We start from the raw sequence: 21,616 nt of genomic DNA, 5'->3' as shown, positions 1-21,616 counted from the left end.
ATGAGCACTGTTTTTTTTTTAAATCATTCGCTTTCGTGTGAAGGGATCCTGTAAAGAACATTATGTCACAGTACATCTAATGATAGTGTGCCTAGAAATATTGAATTGCTATTAGTATGAATAGTCATAACAAAACTAGTAAATTATATAGTTAAGGGTTGACTTCAATCAGTTTAAAGTTAATTTAAGCCCACCATGACACGTACGCAGGGCACTGCCCATAAACCATTCCGATATCCGATGTCACGGACGGAACCGAACCATTTTACTGGGCACAAAAAGTGTGCTTGAGAAATCGTGCATGAGATCAAACCTCTTCAATTCCAAGGGGTCACGTCCAACTTCTGTATACTTCAGATACTATTTAAAACTTGGATGTAGCGTAAAATAATTAAGTATATGTATGTATAGCGTATACAACAATTGTGTATAGTTTACAGATGAATTTCTGCTATTATTTGCACACTTGCTTCCAGGTTGAGTAAGCATGCCCTAACAAAATTTAAGACCTGAACTAACCGTATTCCTGCAAATAAATTATTTCTACATTTGGTACTGATAATGTGTTTTTTTTTTAATATGCACCACGTGGCAATAAATCTGAGGATCTTGGCTCCAACGAATCTTTCATGGTGACTATTACTACCTATATCAACGATTTCTCAATAATCCGTGGATTTCCTACAGCTTCCACGTCTTAGAGTACCAGGTATTTCAATTAGATCCAGCAGTTGGATTGAAATACAGGATTTAACTAAAATCGATTGAAAATTTCCAAAGGTTATATTGTGGTCTTCATTTAGGTACGTTGTATGACAAATACCCGTGCCAAATTTCATGTCTCTAGAATTAGCGGTTAAGATTTTGAAAATGTGTATTGTGTTATTTCAGACATTCTACGTACCAAATTTCATCCAAATCAATCGAGCCGTTTTCGCTTGAAAAAGTATCAAACACAATCACAAACTTTCGCAATTAAATATTAGTGGGATACTAACTGGCGCCCGCAGATAAGTCTCCCTATTAGAACGCCCTATCCCGAGAGAATTGTGCTAAATTCACCCTTATTTCTCTTCCACATCATAAAGGGAGCCTCTTTGCAGAATGTCAAGATCCTAGTTCAAGGGTTTGAGCTGGGAGTTGAGCGTTGTCATCAGGCGTTAAAACTGTCGTAATAAGTACGTCAAGAATATGATATTTCTAATCCTAGTTTTGTTTCATAAATTTAAAATTATAATTATGCTAATTGTAAATAACTGTCTTTGACTGCTATCGCGGGAACGCCTAGCTAGAGTAAGCCAAGGCTGAGATGCTAAACTGATCATGTTTCACGGTAAACCGTTGAAATAATCGCTAACTGTGGAAAAGAAAATTTCGCTATCAATCATGACCCTGAGGAGCTAATAATTTCCCGTCACGATATTATTACAAGACTCAAGTCTTATTAAGGTTATCATGAATTAAATTGATATACTTAGTAGTCTAGCGATTGTAACAACAGTCGCTACTGTTCTCCGACTCAAATGCACTTTGAAGTTAGTTTAAATGATTATATTACCCTACTTGAAACTCGCAGCACCATAAAGTAAACGCAAGGTAAAATTCACGAGTGAATGGCTTAGTCGTAATTGCGAATGCCTGTAGAGTACAGGAGGGACACCTCTTTCTGACCTGGCCGGGAGACCTTGATGTCACCTTCGCTCTCATACATATTTGACTAGGTACATGTATATCATGGAAACCGCGAATTGTGTTGGTTTATAAACTAACTAAGTTATAGGTACGTTCAAAGAAACTCAGCTTTCCACTTTGATGCGTTGATCGGGCAAGTTTCAGAAGTAGGTACTGCTTTCGTCCGTTCTAAAGGGTTTAATCTTCTGGGAAACAATTCGTTACAAAGTTATAACCGTTTTTGAATAAAATAAAGGTAAAGGTTTGTGTTAAGTTGTCATTTGACACGGCGGGCCACAGTTTAAAACTTCATGTAAACAGCATCATAACCTCAACTGCCATTTTAGCCTTCGAGTTTACTTACGATTTGAGTGTCGCGAGGTAACATTGCGAAAGTTGACAACAGCGCACGTGAGTAGATTTCAGAGGAATCCCATTCTTGTTGTCTTGCGGCGCTTTGCATTTCAGTTTCCTTTCTTATTTGAATTGCTTGTACGCTAAACGGCTCAGTGGGGAGTTCAAGTATTTACGCCGAGAATGGCAATTACAGTTATTATGTGATATATTATGTGTGATAAAAGCTCTTTTGGGTCCTAATTCACAGTTTATGTATGACACAAATGGAAATACTGCGAAGGATGTGAAGGCCTAGACGATTCTGTGAATTAGGAAGGTCATTTTAGTGATTTCCGAGTTGATTTTGAAAGTTAACGCCTCGGTTTAAGGTCTTCGTAGATTCCTATTAAAATGAACGGGCATGTGTCTAATAGTGGGCGCTGCGTAGCGTAGGGACCGTAAGTAATTGGAAGTACCTACCTAGTACCTAATAGTTAACTCGCGTTGATGACATCATTGCATTACTTGAAACAATCGTGTGCCGATAATTACAGAGCGTCATTTAGGATCTGGCATTAGTTAATGCGTTCAGAAGTAACAATGAGATATTACGACCCACTTGAGGACCTACACAAATGGCGAATTATGTCCATACACGACTAACAAACGGGCGCGACGACCGCAAGGTTGTGGTAGGTGTCGTAACGCACTTGACTGCAAAAGATACTTTACTTACAGATTGTCCTCTAAACAAATGTAAGATTGTGTAATATGTTAAACACGGCTAACGAATTCGACACTCCAGAATTCGTAATAGAAAGTGTTCCTTGAAACGTCTGTCTCGCAGTCTCGCATGAAGTTCTATTGTTATGAACAAAGCCCAAGACAAAACAAGTCCTTACTGTTTAACAAGTATCAAGCTTAGGTCGGGCCATTATGAATAACTCAATTAATCTTCGTCAGAACAGCGCTTGATAGAGCCCGATGTCTGTAGGCATCGTGTTGCGGAATCTTGCCGAACACTAGCCTTCCGCCTCGTGGCATTGTACCTCGATTTACGTTTCTAACAAGCTATTCAATGCCAAAGCGCTATGTTCATTATCTATCCTACCGGTAATTGTAATTTGTAATGAAATGATGTACTAAAATTGCTTAGATACTTCAACCGCGTGATTTTTTTCTTATTCTATCAACAACGTCCGAATTTTTTCAGGAAAACGAACAGTGGCGCGAAGGTGTGAAACAGTACCTATTAAACAGACAATTTTGCATTTACAAAATAAACGGTTAAATTAGCAGACAATAACAAATGCGAAGTACGATCAGTGATAACCGGAAACATAATAATTTTTGTAAAGACCTAGCTTTTGGTATAGTTAGGACAGTAAAATAACTTAGCTGAAGGGATCCGTGAAAATCACAAAATATAAAAAATAATCTTAAAACAAGAAAAAAATGTTTAATTAAGTTCATTAAGTACAACCGCTGGTGGACATTATTAATATTTTAATTTAAGATCTACTCACGCTTGACGGGTTATTATTATTTGTTTTAAAGTAACACAGTAAGTATTTTTATTATTATTATTATTATGATTCAGAGTTTGACTTTTGTATGTTTAAACGCTACAACAAATATACAATGAAAACCAATAACCAAGTAATACTTTTTTATGAGGACCCCTCTTAATATTTAATTTTATTTTTATTCTTTCTTATAGCATAAATTAAGTATAGTATACATTTCAGCCGTCTATCTATTGCAGTTTTAGAGATACTGTGACAGACAGACGGACATCGTAGCGACAGTAATAGGGTTCCGTTGGTCTCTCTTCGGACACGGTACCCTAACAAACCTTATTTGAACAATCCAATAGATTGACGTGTCAAGGGTTGATCGACTTAAGCTTCACTACTAGAAGTTATAATTTTTTTTTAGAGAAACGTGTTTATTAGATTAGAACATTATTAAAGCTCAACGATTTTCCCATGACACTAAAGTTACGGCTTTCGCCATAAAACCCGTGACGAGTGCCAAGCCAGCGCGAGAGTGGATGTATAAAGATTAATGACCGTCACTTAAGACAGGATAGTTACCAGCACAGTCATTTCCGTACAATGTGGCATATAAATACGACTCAAGAATTTCTCAATTGGATATTTTTGTTTTTTTCAGCGAAGTGCCCAGTGCTATTTTAGTTGTAGGTTGAATGTCCATATAGACAGCTTCAAGGCCTAGAACGCGGGACCAGCTGAGGTGGTGAACTGGCGAGCGGTTGAAGGGCGCCGGGGTGAATGCCACTGGCCACGAGTTTTTTGCCATCGACGTTCACTAGCGCGATGATGTGTTATCGAAGCCGGATGGACGAGGCTCAATAATATAATAATCAATAAATCGAGCCGTTCCAATCAGCGGCTTTAAACAACGCGACATACAATACCAAAATAATAACTGCTATTCAAATAAAAAGATATAATACCCAACGGACTGTAAAAGTTCTCCGCTGGTCCCTTTGAAAATACAAAGTGCTTTACGAGCCTACTATAAGTACTTTCACACCATAGAATTATTCGAGTTATCTCGGAGAAAAAGAAAATAAAGATATTCTCGGTAAAAGATAACAAGTTACACCTGCGGGGAGCCGGAATAACTAGCTATAACTAGGTAAGAGTAAACCTTTGTTCTTTCTCGTCCGAGGCCCGACTCGACGAAAAATTATCTTTTTACTTTTTGCCGAGTCGCTCACGGAGCGGAGCGGTCCGCGCCGGTTCAGGTAGACTGCTCGATATAATAATAAGAACGAGTGTGTCTTCAACAAAGTAAGGCACCTACACCTACTACATAGCAGAGTTTTTGGGTGAGGACTGTCTAGGGTCGCGATTCATGAAAAAAAAAACCGGGCAAGTGCGAGTTGGACTCGCGCACCGAGGGTTCCGTGCACATTTAAAGGTATGTAAACGGAAATCGTGTCTTGAAGATATTTCTCAATTTCCCCAGAGATTTAATACATCCAGTGTATGCAGAGCCCTACTCTTAAGCAAAATGTACGCAGTGTGGGGTCAGATTAAAGTGGTCATTAATATTTACACAGACATAAAAAAATCAAGATTTTTCAGAATTTTCTAGTTGGTTGTGTTATAATAGCTACCTTCATACCAAAGTTTCAAGTTTCTAGGACAACTGCAAGTGCCCTATAGGTTTTCAGTGCACTGCTATTTGTATGGAAACACGTTGTTTAATGACTGTTACTTTTGATTGCGCTGACTTAGAAGTTTGATTTTTTCAGGGCTTCACGGGACTGCAGATATTCCATATCAATTTCAGCTTGATACGTCCACGCGTTCCTGAGAAAAAGGGTCTTGACCTTGACAGACGGGCGGACGGACAACAAAGAGATCCTATAAGGGTTCGGTTTTTTCCTTTCGAGGTACGGAACCCTAAAAACTATGTAAGCTGAGAATTATTACTAAATTATTATTTAGAATCACCTGTCTACTGCCTAATACTAAACAAAAATAATAAAATATAGTTATATTTTAGTAAATAGTTATTTAAGTGATGTAGATTTTTTTCTCTATATAGCTTATTCTTAATTACGAAAAATCTACATGAATGCAAAAGTCCCTGTGAAGACGCTTCGATTCTATGGTAATCAACAGTGATCTAGAATAAGAGATATAAGTATAACTAAACAATCAGTATCACATAAATTATGTTTAATTATCAATCAAGATACAATACCTTGAGATAATCATGAGATCTACTGACAGTCATTCCTCCATTTACCTGAAACAAATTATGTCTTATGTCATTAAACACATCTACCTAACAATCATTATGGAAAAGTGGATAGTCATAAAATAATATTATTAGATGTACCTACCTGAAGATATATGCATCTATGAACATATAAAGAAGAAGAAGATATATGCATTTTATGAATATATAAATTTTATTATTAAGTATTATTTATTATTTCCATGGCACACTGAAACCTCAGTGGTTGATGGATTTTAATAAAATGAAGTATTGTATTGTGCAGGACTGGGATGATGTGGACTGAAATATTGATATTTAAGTATTTCTCCACTTATTTTTTAAATTTGAACAGTCCCCTGCCAACTTTATCTACAAATTATGATGAATTGAACAGTATAAATTGCACCAAACTACAGTGTTGTTTATACCTTTAGAAATGTGTCTACAAATGTCATTCTTATCAATTCATCATCATCATCATGTCAGCCGAAAGACGTCCACTGCTGGACATAGGCCTCCCCCAAGGCTCTCCACTCAGACCCGTCTTGTGCTTTCCGCATCCACCGCCATTAATTCAATTATTATTATTTCATTTATTTTTATACTAATCATAATTAGGCAACAGTATCAAATCCTGGGTTGGGGACATGTCAGGGGACTGTTTCTTGGGGTGTTTGAAAAATTTTAATTAAATAGGTAGTTTTATTTTTGATATAGACAAGTTTAAAAATATGGTTGTTTTGTACAAGCTTTTATTTAGTTTTACCTGTCCCATTGTCTGTCTGTCTGTCTGTAGTCAAATCTTGTAAGTTAAATTCAATCAACTTCCAGTAGTCAGATTGACTTGAAATTTAGCATACTTGTTGTTGAGCAAAAGTAGTCAGCAAAAAAGTTTGTATTAAAGATAATTTTTTTACCAAAAACTTATTAAACACAGAAACATTATTCTTTGCCATTTATCTCAATACGTTTTTCCAAAAAAAGTCAAGTACAACGATTTTCCAATTAGTGGAGAAATGCCCTTAAATACCTCATGCCTAGTTAATAAATTATACTACATATCATACAAATTTCCAAATCTGTAAAAAAATTAAATATAAAAAATAATAACAAAGAACAAAAATGACATCTACCATTTTGTAATTCTACCAATATTGTATTTTGTTAAGGGAGCAAAAGCTAGTAATGTAAAAACGTAAACTTAACAAATGAAGTTCAGCTGAATGTCACCTGGTCAAGCTGTTGTAAAACAACACTGTACTGCATTTTTTAATAAAAATGGTAATTTTGGGTTAGCAGTACAAATTAATTACATTTTTCATTCATTAAAGACTTCTAAGAGGAGTTTTGTCTAACCCTCTTAAGGTTGTCAGTCCAAAGTGCCTCAGGTCAGGACGCCCTTCACTATGTTTTCCCGTCCGTGGTCTCCATTTGAAGACTCGTCTGCTTCACTGTTCAATGGTCCTGCGACAGATGTGGCCAGCCCAACACAACTTCAGCGAACTAACTCTCTGAGCAAGGTCGGTGACTTACGTTGGCGGCGGATGGATGCGAAAGACTGAAGACAGTGTTGTAGCGCGCCATGGAAGAGGCCTATGTCCACCAGTGGACTGCCGTAGGCTGATGATGATGATGAATATCAAAGCATATTCATCCATAGTCATATAATTAAAATGATTATTTAATTATTTTTGATAATTTTAGGATCAATTTTTAAACAAATGTTTTTATTTCACATTTTTGGAAAATATTAAATTTGTGGAAGGAAGTATTTTGGTAAATTTTGCAAATAACAAGCTACTCTTGGTCTCTTATTGTAGCAAATCGGTTAGCAATATGATTTATAAATCATAGTTTAGTGATATTGATAGTCAAAAACGGAAAAAAAATTGAAAAATATGCAGTTTTTCTATTCATTTTAGTGCTGCAAGGTTAGTACAACTTAAGTTGCAAAATTTAATTATGCTACTGGTAGTGGTCAATATCATACTAAAAAATCAGAACCAGTTGTTAGTTTAATATTTTTGCGATTTCTAGCGTAAAATTTGATTGGCCTATAGACAAAGGTTAAAAAAATTAAGTAACTACCTACTCCTAACAATAAAAATAGCCTACAAGTTTGAAACAGACAGTTATATTGTAGTGTTACAATACAAGCCAGTGCCAGTGTTGAGGGTACATTAAATTTCAATTTGCATTTTAGTTTTGAAGTATAAAATGATACTATTTAGGATTATTCGCCTATTATGAGGTGTCATTTAATACCATCTGCAGATTTGAGAATATTTCAACAAGCGCAACATTATTCACAAGGAAAACATTGCAAACATATAAGTAACTAAGTTAAATGTAGTTATCAATACAGCTGAGTATTGACTCACAACAAAGCCAATAAAGACTTCTAACCTCAATTTTAAGGTTAATCATCAGACTAATGACTAAAGGAATGAAAAATCAAGTCCTATGTAAGTACCTACATTTACTAAAGCACATCCTATAAAGAAAAACATTCCTATAAAGAATTAAATTAAGCAAATCCAGTCACTTGCTCCCGATTATCGACCCATGTGGCTAAACACCAAAATCGAATGTTTACTTCACATGCGCCACTAAACCCGTTTTAATCGAAATTTCAGTGGTAAACGCAAACAGAGATATTTTACTCTTTTTGCCAAAAGGAAATACACGCTTGCAGACGGATCGATTTCCATTTTTTCTCACAAACCGAAGCGTCAGTACAGTATGAACAATGAAAACTTTTTTACCTTCGTTTTCGTGACTCCACGGTGCCGCTTTAGATTCCCAGCCTAGAGTACAATTATTCACCGCACTTATCATCACAATACTATATTTTATATAATAACTACGTGTACCATTTAAATTAAAGTAACTTTAATTTTAACAACAAAAAATACACAAGCAGGTTATTGCAAGCAAGGGTTCAGACATGACACAAAACAAACCAATCCAATAATAGAAAAAGAGAAGGAATAAAAACGCGACGCGCACGCGTTCAACCAACCACGATTTCCAAAAAGTCTTCGGTAGGTAAAACAGGGTGAGTTAAACTCAGTTTTCCAGTCGGTTAGGGATGTGCAATGCTGACTTTTGTTGCCGTACAATTAATAAAATTCAACTTAACAAATGAAGAATTAATAAGAATAACTTAAATTATACTTCCAAACGTTATTAAACGACAATCATTGCTTAAACCCAACTAGTGCACAATTAAAGTTACTTTATATCCGTTTCTGAACATCTTAAGTTTTTTTTTTTAAATGAATGTCCACCACATAGATGCAATCACTAGATGGTAAAACAGTTTCACATTTTGCTGTCAGCCATCTAGTAGCTATTATTAAATTTAGGTAGTTAGGAATGCTTCATTGTTTTCGTTGTAGTTACAGAAGCCATTGATAGATGGCGTTGTTAAAACACTTTTAAGCGCCATCTCCGTTATATCTGTAGCACTACAGCAGGCATCAAAGAGCTTGCTTAGCTTAGTAGCTAGTTTTGTTTGATATGAAAGGAGCTTAAGTGTGTATTTGATATTATCAAATAGATGGCATTCATTCGGAGAAAGTAGTTTTAGTTGGAGAGCGGACTGCAAAATTTCGTACCTACTTGATACCGCGATGAAATGCACAATGGTTTCCCATAAAAGTGATGCTAAGTCCGAATTTGATGGTCAGTCGACCACGGCGGAACTTGCCGAAAGTAACAAAAAAAATACATTTCCGGTGCGAAAAAAGGGGTGTTATTTAACCCATCTGATAGGTACTAAAATAAAAGTCATGCCACCAGTTAGAAATTTACTGGTAGATACAGAAAAGCGAAATAGGTAAGTATGTCAGTATTTTTTTTTGTCGGAAGTGCTTGGCAGACGCTCTCAAAGGTGACCACCAGCATGAAACCAATTCCAGTCGGTAGGTATGAACCCTCATTTCCGGAATATTTAAGTCTGCCAAGGCTGTTTCTACCGAAACATCTTGACATACGAGATTATGTGAGCAACAACTTCTCCGGTCAATTTGACTTTTCAATTTACATAAATTCCGACAAAGCCGAATTTTGGTGAAGACCTGGGTACACCCCGTACACCATTAGGAATAAAGTGTCAAAAGTCTCCACTGATCCCATGTGTGCTAAAAAGTTATTTGGGGTCAAAGTTCAAAATTTAAGGTTTTTTTTTTCGAAAACAGTAAGTTTTATCAAAAAGTAGCCGAGGCAAAAATTATAGATCTTAAAATTATCTACAAAAATGGTCTTCATACTTTTATATCTAAGAATTAATTCCTGAGATATCACGATTCTAAAAGTTGAAGGAGTCACGTTCTACATGATAGTACATTTTTATGCAACGTATACCTATTAGGCCCTATAATATTTCCGGAAATGAGGGTTCATACCTATCGAATAACTAAAAGAATTTCGATCCAGTAATAGCCAGGAATGGTAATTCTTAGAAAAAAAAGTATTAAGACCATTTTTGTAGATAATTTTAAGACCTATTATTTTTGCCTGGGCTACTTTTTGATAAAACTTACCGTTTTTGAACAAATAACTCAAATTTTGAATTTTCGCTTTTCTGTATCTACCAGTAAATTTATAACTGGTGCCATGACTTTTATTTTAGTATCAGATGGGTAAAATAACACCCCTTTTTTCGCACCGGAAATGTAATTTTTTTTGGTACTTTCAAAGTTTCGTCAAAGTACTTACACTAGTACAGTTAGGTACCTAAAGCTTATTTTTGAAGGCTTAATGAAAACGACAAAAGTGAAATCCTCATTTTTTCGTGTGCATGTGTCTGTATTTTGCTAACCACCGTTGCATATATTTTTGTACAAGCTTTTATATAACTTTACGACGTAACCTATATTTATTTGTTTGATTGAAATCTCGCAAGTCTATTTTCATCCATTTTCAGTGGTCGCATTGACTTGAATTGAAATTTAGTAAACTTTACGGAGCACAGTCAGCAAAAAACTTGTATTAAAATATTTATTTTAAAAAGCAATTATTTAATTATGAAAGCTTAGCAAGGTGCTCTATAAGCTAAGCTCCCGATGGACTGACGACATCGTGAGAGTTGCGGGTAACCGATGGATGCAAGTGGGGAGTGATCGTTCACTGTGGCGTACTAAGGGGAGCCAATTGTTCAGCAGTGGACGTCTTCTGGCTGATGATGATAATGTCCAGTGACGAAACAGAAACGGCTTCAAAAATACCGATAGGTACTGTCGGGGTTTTTGGGAATAAACATTCGATCTATTTGTGGGAAATCGCGTGTTTTTGTAAAGCATGAGCGAAACTCGATTTCCCATATACTGGTATTTAAGAGCGATTTGATTTCCAAAATCGATCTTCTGAGGAGATCTATACTCTACTTGGAGACCAATAAACTTCAATAAGTCGACCCGTCCTGCAGCTTTTACGGGTGACCCGTTAAAGCTGCAGGCCCTATAAGCAGAGCAAAATTCGAACTTCGTATGTACCTAATTGCCGTCTCGCTGACACTATTATTTAAAACGAGAGTGAGAGGGACGGTACTATTCGAACTTCAATTTGTTGACGTTCTACGACTGATAAGATGATGATGATAAAGTCAACAGACCTTTTTGTCTAACGCAATAGGAATCGCGACCGTCCGTTTTTCACCACTTATTTCTGTCAAACGGAGTATAGAACGAATAGCGAATACGATTGTGGCCGCGATCATCAGACAATACGGCAACGGCAACGGCACGGACAAACTGCCTTCATGATGTCTAATCCTCGATTTTTCAGCAAAACCCGCCCTTACCTCCGCCGGCTGCCTTAAACGGCTAAAGGTGTATGCCTGCCCTTTTTAAATTACCTTCATTTTGTCGGCTACGTCAAAGGGGCCCAAAGGGCGACTCAGCCAGAGTGCCCCTATTAGGTCCAAGCTCTTGCCTTTGTCAAGTCGGTTGGGCGTGTCTTTCAGATAAGAATTGGGTCGTATACTACACATCAAAGCTGGCTTATGTACTTTGTAAATGCCAATTTGGCGCAAACGGAAAAGGTAATTTTATTTTTTATATTTTAAGGAATGCTTCACGTCTCGATGGCGCTAAAGGACGTCTTAGTCGTAATGTCCTCGTGTACAGAATTGACCGTTTTTTTATAAGTAAGTTATTGTATATAAATTCAAATTAGCCAATAATAGTCTCTAAACCTGTCAAGTTGGTACTATACCGGGTGTGGCCTGTAATACGAGCAAATAATTAAACATAGGTCATACTCGTCAAACTGAACAACATTTAGTTCATAAAAAATATATACATAAAAAAACAAATAAATACAATTGGAAACTAGGTGGGTAATCAATTGAACAAATTCTTCTTAAACATTAAAACAGCTATTAGGTGAAAAACTTAATTAAGAAGATGATCTGTTATAAGTCATTTTTCGAATATGGAACGTCGAATTATCTATAGGTAGGGCGGGACACGTTACCTACTCTATTCTGTGACGTTAGGTACTACCACATACATATAACAGGTCATCTTCTTAAGTGTTTACCTATTCCATTTTCACTACTTAATTACGAGTGTACAGGTTGAAATGAACCCTCTTCAACGCAACCACTAAACGCAAGTAAGTACCAAATAGCATCAGTAACCACTCAATCTTATCTAAAGCGTCTCCTTGCCTTCGAATGACCTGAATCCGCGGAGGCTGTGGGGGTGCGGGGCAGATCGATGGTCGCCATGGCAACCGCGACGTCTGCCGAGGAGCCTGCGCTCTACTGTCCCTTTCTGTCTCGCCTTGATAATCATATCACATACCCTGTATGAGAAGAACAACTTAGATACCGACAAACGCCACGAGAAACTAAACTTAAAGTTACAACAGTTATGGTTGCGGTTCGCGTGGTAACTTCAAATCGAGTCGCCTTTTCGGAAGTGAAAGTGCATCTTCGTACGATATATTATAAGGATGAAACAGTTTCTGGAACGGAAAAGACAAACCACCTCTAACGAACGCGGGAAAACCAATCTTTGGATTTAAGGTACTGGGTGCAGTTTCGTAAGTTGATGGTCAATTCGTCTGTTGTAAAGCTTTGTATGTGTGGTCTGCGGTAGGACAAGTACTGTGGGTGGCTTAACAAGATATTTGGGGTTTGTTTGAACTCTGTTAACATCTGGCCCCTTAATTTATAGGAAGGGTGAACTCTGCTTCGCCGTTAAAGGTGTTGTAATTAATAATTTATTTCGTCCGTGATTACTTGCGGTGTTGTTAGGGGTCCGGACTGTGTCTATAGAAATCTGCTGTCGGGGAGACTTCCTTCCTGTCAATCTAACTTAGAATAGAATAAAGTAGAATATCTGAATAGAGTAGAATATCTATTTGCGTCGGTGTTCGTGACGGTGTACTGCCGTTTCGGCAAAATGTTTTTCGCCAAATTTCACTTCCCAAAAAACTTATCGCAGTTTTACAATTCATATTTTTTTGTCAAATTATTGTTTCACAAATAATTACTTGGTGATGTTACCAACTATTATTTAGTCAAATGTATCTTTTAGCATAACGTACTCTTCCCAAAATATCGCATGACATAATAAATAACCTTCTTTTCTGGGAGCAGTTCGTTTCTGTGGGGGACGCAGTCCTAACCTAACCTTACCTACTTTACTGATAGCAGTTCGTTTTTGCGGGGGACGCAGTTTTAACCTAACCTTACCTAGTTTTCTGATAGCAGTTCGTTTTTGCGGGGGACGCAGTTTTAACCTAACCTTACCTAGTTTTCTGATAGCAGTTCGTTTTTGCGGGGGACGCAGTTTTAACCTAACCTTACCTAGTTTTCTGATTGCAGTTCGTTTTTGCGGGGGACGCAGTTTTAACCTAACTTTACCTAGTTTTCTGATAGCAGTTCGTTTCTGTTGGGGACGCAGTCCTAACCTAACCTTACCTAGTTTTCTGATAGCAGTTCGTTTTTGCGGGGGACGCAGTTTTAACCTAACCTAACTATTTGTACTATTACTTATTCTGTGACCTAACCTACTTTGCACGCTGAAGTGGCAATGGGCCGGCCATATAACCCGAAGAACCGATAACCGTTGGGGTAGACCAGTTCTTGAGTGGGGACCACGGATCGGAAAACGTCTCATGAGAAGCACATTAAGGTCGAGGGTTTTATTTGGGGGGTTGCAACCAAGGTAGCGTAGCATGTTACGACACTGTTTACGAGCAAATGTGATGAAAAATACTTTTCATCACACTTGCTCGTGGTAATAAACAATTATACTCGCAAATGTGATGAAAACATTGTATGTCGCACGGGCGGTACTAGAATTACGAACATCTCAGTCTTCGACTTCGGGCTTCTAATAGACTCTCGTTCGTAATTCCTTATTTACCGCCCTTAAGACACAATGTACAATTACGCGTGCGAAGCGGTGGGTAACCTCTAGTAGTAGGTATATAATTGTAAGCACACTGCTTAGCGCTAACGTATCTATAATTAACGTTTAGCCCTGACACCGTAAGCCGAAAAAACTGACAACCCTGTAACATTTGAATATGCATAGGCAAACAGGGCGTCCCCTGCCGCAATAAACATTAATCACTCATAAAAAAGACAAAGTGACTCCTGAGGCGAGCCGTATCTAACATCAACCTTATTGCCTTTCGCGGTTAAAACCGATGGCTACTTTCGTAGATGCTTCGCCTTACATTTACATTATATTGCTTGAATATTGGGCGTTTGGAGGTTTAGAGCTGCGGCCGAAGCTCCGTAATGACCGTCGTGTGACTTGTGTGTCACGGAACACTAATATTTATGTAAATTGCAGAGAATATGATTAGTCCGCGCCTCCCTCTTTGATAATCATATTTACGGCTTCCACCCAACCCTCCTTTAGGGAGTCTGAACTTTGAATTCAACTGCGGGAATGTTTTCAGTTTTTTAATTGTTTTCTAAGAATCTTGCATTAGATTGTCTACTTGTTATTTGCGATTGTTTGGAGCGGTGACTGTAGTCTTGCGTTCGTGTTGGCAACAGTAAACACAAAAATAGGTTGTTTTTTTATTAATTCATTCACTAAGATTGTTTTTTTTGGAATCTTTTTGTATTTTTTATTTCAATTCCAAATTTTAATTACTTTTACGGTCACCCGTAAAACCCATGTCGAAAATACAAACTGAAATGTAGATGCATAGAAAAATCAGAAAAACTGGGAATCGAACCCAGGTTGACCGGGATGACCGTAAAAGTAACAAAAACTTGGAATTGAAATAAAAAATACAAAAAGATTCCAAAAAACCAATCTTAATTTAATGGCTTAGTAACGACATCTCTTGTCCGGGTGAGCGGTTAGTTCCAATGGGGTGCTGAAAGTTTCTCGATGAGGACTACAGCATAGATGTCGCTTGTGTCGCTGCTTAAGTGACTAAATAAGAAAACAAACAAGCTGAGATATGTGGTGCATAGGAGAAATTCGTGTCTGTATCACTGTCTAGCAGTGGTGTAGCGGTATAGCCAACGCTGGTCTTTTTTTTTTGGTTTTTCTATGCATCTTTATTTCAGTTTGTATTTTCGATAACTCATTCACGACCGTATGCGTATGTAAAACATTTCATTCATTCTTCTCTTTCACTTCTATGTACAATAAATGGCTGAAAAAGCTTTGGGCTCGTAAAGTTAGAAAATTTAATTTACTACAATCAGTGCTTTTACTATACACAACATAGTTGTAAGATTTAATATTACTAACCATCTATGGACATGTGTTTGAAATAAAAGGATTATTATTATTATTACTATTAAAATTTCTCATTAATAGAAGCTGTATTTCGTACCTACCTACTTGCAGCAGTTGGTTGATTAATACACAAGATTAGTACCTATAGATCAGTGGCGTGGCGTCAGATATTTCCGTGGTAAAGTCGAAGCAAGAATCGCTTCCATCTTTAATAATTTCATGTGTATTGTGTGTGGAATAAACTTTTTCAATTATTAATTCTTTCACAAATCCTGTATGTCCTGATGTCCTATAATTTGTAAATATTTGGCAAGGCGATGGGAATCGGATTCTATGAACGCTTCGCCATTGCTATAGATAATGATGTAACGTCGGCAGGAAAAATAATACGACGTGACCATAGCTTCTTCATTATCTGTTGCATTCGGTCAAAATATTTATTACAGCAACCGTTTAGTTTGTAAAAATGTACAATACAATACAATAACTTTGTATTCAGCAACACACTAGCAAGCCATACAGACTGGCTAAAACTGGAGGGCCTAGCTAAGGAAGGAAGCCTTTTTCCAGCAGTAGAATTTTTCTTTAAGCTGAAATGCCAAATCATTTTAAATAATACCTAGTATCAAATACCCTATAGTATTCACCCACCATTCAAACAGCACAACGGCCATGTACGCAAGCCTAGGTAGTTAGTATTATGCTTAAATGTATTCCCTTGATCCATGGGCCATAATATGAATACCTAGTTCACGTGGCTATTCTGCGAGCGAATCAATACATGCTGACATCTTAATTCCATTGTGGCACAGTAATCTATGCGTTTATCGAGTGCATTGTACGGCGTATCGAATGGCAGACTTATGCCGCATTGTTCCCTAACTATCGCTGCATAGCATGTAGGTTATGTCTGTAGAGTCTGGATGCTTGACCTGGACCACAGGACTTATAAAAAGGAAAATGGAAGAGAATAGAATAGAAATAGAAGAAATAAACATACGTACTTAAATAGATAGACACATAATTGAATACGTAGTACCTACCTAGATTTCGCTTTTTGTAGATATTGAAAATAATTAGATTTATTCCAGACATACATGGTTAATTTCGCTAACATATTTTCAAACATTTGAAGATTTCAATACAAATTCTTGAAATTCTTATAACTGAGATTTATGTAAATTATAATGTAGTGATGTAGGTATTGAATGAATAAATAAACTAAACATAAATATATAGTTAACTAATTTGTAGAATCGGTTTCTTCACGATGTTTTCCTTCACTGTAAAGCTGGATGACAAATGCAAATACTCACAGTCGATCAGAAGTAAGTCAAATCTTTCTTTTACAAAAACTTTTCTGAAATTAAATTAGGAAAATTTCAGCAGTTTTAGTTTAGTTTATCTATAAATACTCCTATGCTTTTTTGAATTGCAGTTAGCAAATTTGTCGGTAGGGACACAAAACAGATAGTTCAGAAGTCAATCTCCTGTATGTATGTACTTCACTTTTCATACCTACGCTCGGCTGTCGCTCTAAGGTTGTCAACTATGGCTTATGCACCAAAAAACTATCGTGGTACCTAGTGGCGCTCGTATCTAGTTGTTTGGTTTATTGTTGAGAATGAAACGGGAAGAATGGAAATATAAATTAATAACTAAAATATTTTAATTTTAATGTCATTGTTATATTATAATTTTGTCTCAGAAAATATCTTGCGACGATTTCGTTATTGGCGAAATTCACGATTATTTAATTTAAACAACCGTCCACTGAACAGTTATAGTAACTTTTTTTTTGTTGCTCCATTATTGCACAAAAAAGCTCACAGATGCGTGTCTCATGCGGATGGCACTCGCGCTCGCATTGGTCCCAACCGGTCCGAGATATCGTGTCCGTGAGCAGTGTCTATGTGTGCGTTGCTCGAGCGCACTTGTATGGAGATTGACTTCTGAACTATCTGTCTTTTGTGGTAGGGGAGACCGAGGCGAGTAGTGACAACGTCGATTTTTTGGAACTTATGGCACTTGTCCCACCGCCGACGATGAGCGAGAAGCGAGTAGAGCGAGTAACTAGAAACGAGTGGGCGAGCAGCGAGAAGCGAGTGTAGTTTTGTCGCTCGGCTGTAAGCGAGTGTTCGCGTGCGACGGGCGATTACTCGCTCCACTCGACTCGCTCGTGCGGGGCGGCCGCCAAGCTGACATCGCTGAGCGAGTATCTATAGCTCAGCGAGTTTTATAGCTCTTGTCGCTGCGACAAAAGATGTAAGAGCGAGTTCTCGCCGACAGTGTGAACAGCCAGCGATCAACTATTAATATATGTGTCTCTTTTACTCACACAGGATGTTATATCTTTTGTTCGTTTCTTGAGCGAGAAAATAGTCGATAGCCAATCGTTTCCTCGCTGGCGGTGAGACAAGTGCCTAACTGTCTGGTAGCGAGCTCGCAATAGTGCTAGTTCAAGTCTTAGTTTTAGGTGGTACTTTTTGGAGCCAAAATAAACTTTTCTTTCTTTCTTTTCTTTCTTTCAATAGCCAGTACATTTCGCCGGCGCTGAGCGACTATCGTATACGAGAACGGCACTGGTCACTGACAATGTTCCAATAAACATGTTGCAAAACTGTTTATCTTCATTATCTCTCTATATATTTTTTGATTTGTAGATACGAGTAAAAATGTCGATGAAAATTGCGAATTAACTTTTGACAGTTTATAGAGCGTGTTGCCAGTTTTTTTTTCATTTATTTTTGTTGCGATAGTTTTGTTCGGCTGAAAGGCTGTAACACTATTAGACCTAGGACCAAGTATAAGAATGGACTAACTCTATTTAAGTCGAACAAAAAACTGTCATATGTCTCTTTTTAGCAGATGGAATCTCTCACTCAAAGTCTCTCTCTTCAAGTGCGAGCTATCAAACTAAACGCGCGCTATTGCGAGCTCGCTAGCAGTTAATAAGTTCCGAAAAATGGACGTTGTCACTACTTTCCTCTGTCACACACAACTCTCCTTGGTCTCCCCTACATACATTGGGCGATGTTATAAGTTAACGGAATCAAGAATTTCTACGATAAATCGTTACAGGAGTGTTCAGACCAACTATCCCAATCATCTGCTAAAGTATTGCGAGTTAAGTTTAATATCCCTTGTATATTACGGCTACTTTGTCAGTTTATCTGTCCATCTCTGCTCCACTTAGTATTATAAGAAAACATTTTGTTCCTAATAGTCGATGGATGATAATATTTTAGGGCAGATTTAGACTGGCCTTATCGGAGTGGCGTGCGCGCCTTCGGGACATTGCCCTGTGATTAAGGCCAGTGTGTACCTACTTGAGTTAGACGACAAGATCTTGGCTTAGGTACACAACATGATGTTCTTCTGTCCTTTGGTCTGAAATTAAAAGATTGAAGATCCCTGCCTACCTTTGTTTTTGGTAGTTTATTTTTTATAACGTCATAATATTTATGACTCTACTATAGTGCTAGTATAATTATGAACGTTATATAAAACATATGAAAATAACAGTTGACAAGAGAAAGAGATCTACAAAGGCGAAATTATCCCTTAAAGGGATCTCTTCCAGTTAACGGTTGAATGGACATTAGCAAAAAGAGTAGACTTATGAAAAATCTCACATTAAAGTTGCAAATGAGTATGTCTGTACAACTTATGGCATGTAGAGTCAAGAGTCAGTCAGAGTTCCGGAGGTGATCTTGGTATTTTTTATCCGTTGCAGTGGCAAAGCGTCTATAGAACGCGATTCCCACCGTCTTGCCCAATATTTACAAAATATAGGACAACAGGACGTTCAGGATCTGTGAAAGATGTGAGCGATTTTGCTTCGGCTTTACCATGGAAACATCTGAGCCATAAACACAAGCTTTGCTTACTTTGGGATTGGGACTAGGTCAATTGGTGTCAAGTGTCCCGTGATATTTATTAAATTTGTAGTTTTTAGAACCGTAAGAGTTTTTGGTGGCCCGATTTTTCTAACTCAGCATGCAGGAAGTTGGCAGTTAGTTCCAGATCCAGAGAGCCATGAATTCTAAACTTTATAGCTGTTACTCAAAACTTTTAATCAGGTTAGTAAACAGGATTATTTTTGACTTTAGCCTCCAAGGACACTATAAGTGTAGCCAGGAGCAGAAGTAGACGAGCAGTTGTGGAGTTCAAAATGATCTCAACATTCTCTTATTTTATTATCTTAGCAGTACCTATCTATAGAGTCGTGTGTATCATTTAGTATATTTAGACGACCAGATAGTCCAGTGGTTAGAGTACCTGACGACGAAGCTTGAGGTCCCGGGCTCGATCCCCGGTCGGGATAGATATTTGTGTGAAAAATACGAATGTTTGTTCTCGAGTCTTGGGTGTTTTACATGTCTTTAAGCAAAGTATTTCAGTATGTATCTGTCCCCGTAGTAAGTACCCATAACACAAGCTTTGGGACAAGGTCAATTGGTGGTAAGTGTCCCGTGATATTTATTTATTTATTTTGAGCACGTAACCGCTCAAACAAAGTATTGAATATTAAGTTTTGACCAACTCTTACTCGTTAACGTGTTTCTTAACTGTTTTTAACCCTCGACGCCAAAAGAGGGGTGTTATAAGTTGGTCCGCTATGTATGTCTGTGTGTCTGTATGTTACTGACTGTCTGTCTGTGGCACCGTAGCTCTTAAACGGGTGGACCGATTTGAATGCGTTTTTTTATTTGAAAGCAGGTTTTCTAGCGATGGTTTTTAAACATATTTTATTAGATTAAGCATCAATATTGTTATTTATAACTATTGCGGAATGCAGCATCGATACAAACTGTGATGCGGTTTAACGATGCGATAAATGATTAATTGTATTTTTTCTTATATTAATTAATAAATAATAATTAAAACGGTTTAGCCGTTTTTGAGATATTGAACTTTGAAGTGACAAAGTCGGGGGTTTTCCAGCTTTTTGTTGGTTAGGTTATTTAAATTCAATTGAGAAAAAATTTGATCTAAAATATCTGAACACGCTTCTACACCATTAACAATAGAGTCGTGTTCAGATATTTTTGATCAAAGTTTTGCTCACAAGTTTATGAACTCGACTGTACACAAAGAAAATGACGACGCTCGTCACCTTGATCTTAAAGTAGCGCGCGCTTATTAATAATTTTCCAACTCGTAACTTTCATGGATGTAAAGAAAAGTTTACAAATCATTCATTACCTACTGTGGAATAATCCTTTCACTTCGCCAAAAAATGTTTTTACAAATGATTAATTTCGCTAATGTTTCATTTGTTCAAATGATTGAATTAGGATTTATTTCAAGACCGAGAGTAGGCACCTGTAGGTTAGGTTAGGTTAGTTTTATAAAAGTTCTGAAACATTTTTAGTTTCAAAACAAAATCCATCATTTATGCATAATGCTGAGTCAGCGGCCGTTTCACTTTTGCGGGCACACGCGTTACAAAATCGTGTTTTTTCATTTTTATATTTCTTTTTTGTTTTATTTGTGTTTGCTGTTTATTGTTTTTTTTTGTTTTGTATTTGTTGTACCTATTTGTGTGTCTTTGTGAATGTGAATAATGTCTTCTTTCTTTCATATAGTTTGTAAAAAATACTTTGGTTAGGTTAGAATTAGTGAACCGTGGAACAAACCCACGCTTGTATAACTATGAGTTGTGTCTACTTACCTAAATAAACGACGATTTATTAACAATGATGATGATAAATAAATAAATATCATGGGACAATTAATTGACACCAATTGACCTAGGTAGTCCCAAACTAAGCGTAGCTTGTGTTATGGGTACCTAGGTACTAGACGATCATGATTACCTACCAATGCCAAAAAATACCGATTCAGTTCTAAATTAGTATATTCAAAAGTAAACATGCACGCAGCGTGTTGTGATACAAATTCGATAGTAATAAAGTAAAAAAGTAGCTACCTTTTAAGGTTTAAGTTTCACAGAAAGAAAAAACGTGTTTGAGAGCACCAGATAATTTTCTGAAGTGTTCGAATTTTAAAACCCACCGACACACCTGGGCATGGCATGGCGCTAGCTACCAGCCATGGTGGGTGTAACCACGGCGTCACCGCGCTCGCTCGCTGACAGTTGTCGAGTAGCCGCGAGA

At 37.2% G+C, this 21,616-nt stretch overlaps 1 protein-coding gene across 1 annotated transcript in view; it reads right to left on the bottom strand.

Annotated features, from left to right (window-relative positions):
- gus (splA/ryanodine receptor domain and SOCS box containing gustavus) overlaps positions 1–8,813 on the bottom strand; it is a 59,170-nt gene extending 50,357 nt beyond the window's left edge. The window contains exon 1 of the mRNA XM_074105924.1: positions 8,532–8,813. The gene's annotated coding sequence lies outside the window, so the exon portion shown is untranslated. The remainder of the gene's footprint in view (positions 1–8,531) is intronic.
- Between the last annotated feature and the right edge of the window lie 12,803 nt (positions 8,814–21,616).

The sequence above is a fragment of the Choristoneura fumiferana genome, chromosome 23, assembly GCF_025370935.1.
Source record: "Choristoneura fumiferana chromosome 23, NRCan_CFum_1, whole genome shotgun sequence".
NCBI classification, from domain to species: Eukaryota; Metazoa; Arthropoda; class Insecta; order Lepidoptera; family Tortricidae; genus Choristoneura; species Choristoneura fumiferana.
This window is presented reverse-complemented; position numbering and strand designations above follow the sequence as displayed.